Here is a 1,089-nt window from a genome sequence, read left to right as displayed (position 1 = left end):
ACTTTGAGCTAAAGCTGCCATTCATCCACATGTTGCAACAATCCGCATGGTTCAATGGTTTTGGCCGATGAGGATCCAAAGCAGATCATATAGAGAACTTTCTCGAGGTGTGTGATATGCTCAAGATAAAGCGGGGTGACGAATGATGCCATCAAGTTGAGAGCCTTCCCATTTTTTTCTTAAAGGGAGAGTGAAAGCAGTGGTTACACTCATTACCTAGAGCATCAATTACCACATGGGAGGAGATGGTAGAAGCTTTTCTTGCCCGTTATTTTCCTCACGAAAAATCTGCAAAGCTTAGGAATGAGATCTCACCATTTGTACGATCGGAATTGGAGTCTCTATTTGAGACATGGGAAAGGTTCAAGGAGCTCTTGAGAAAGTGTTCTTAACACGGATTCGAGGAGTAGATGATTGTTCAGACTTTATACAACGGGTTGAATCTGAGCACAAGGCAACTCTTGGATGCGGCAGCAGGAGATACCTTAGGTAGCAAGACCCCCGGTAAGGCCCGTCAATGACAAGGTCCCCTTGCGTATATCATGCAAGTGCATGGGTTTGTCGAAGTAATAATCCCGGGTGAGCGGGGTCGAATCCACAGGGAGTAGGAAGTGAAAATACTTAATTTGATTCTTAGCTATATGGAATATCAACAGTGATAAGTGTGAAAATGATTCAATTCTCAACAATAAAAGCAACAAATAAGAGAGCAAAAGTAAAGAAGAGGGTAAGGCAATCGATAAAGATGGGGTACTCGGATAATGCTTCACCTACGATAATCACTTCAAGTGCAAGAACCCTCTATTATGCTTCCTAATCAATGCAATGGTTAGTCGTGGAAATCCTTACATACATAGTCCCAAATCTAAGGTCAACTATGCCTAACTCTATACATGTCCCGGAGGAGAAATCGAAAAATCTCAACACCTCGTACTCGCATAGAGTTGCAATGAGCGCTAGGGATTCCAAGTGATAAATCTCTTCCTAATTATAGACCTAACCCTTTGGTCCAGGTGGAAGGTCCCTAACCACGATTAAGCCCTAGATACTAAGATCACCTCAACACTTCACTCCGTTGTACGCGCAACT

The 1,089-nt window shown here is 43.0% G+C and overlaps 1 non-coding gene across 1 annotated transcript; it reads right to left on the bottom strand.

Annotated features, from left to right (window-relative positions):
• Positions 1–293: 293 nt before the first annotated feature.
• On the bottom strand, positions 294–400 carry LOC120274269. The gene has a single exon (XR_005540799.1). It is a non-coding gene; the product is annotated as a small nucleolar RNA R71 (small nucleolar RNA).
• Between the last annotated feature and the right edge of the window lie 689 nt (positions 401–1,089).

Source organism: Dioscorea cayenensis, chromosome 12 (assembly GCF_009730915.1).
Source record: "Dioscorea cayenensis subsp. rotundata cultivar TDr96_F1 chromosome 12, TDr96_F1_v2_PseudoChromosome.rev07_lg8_w22 25.fasta, whole genome shotgun sequence".
Lineage (NCBI taxonomy): Eukaryota > Viridiplantae > Streptophyta > Magnoliopsida > Dioscoreales > Dioscoreaceae > Dioscorea > Dioscorea cayenensis.
This window is presented reverse-complemented; position numbering and strand designations above follow the sequence as displayed.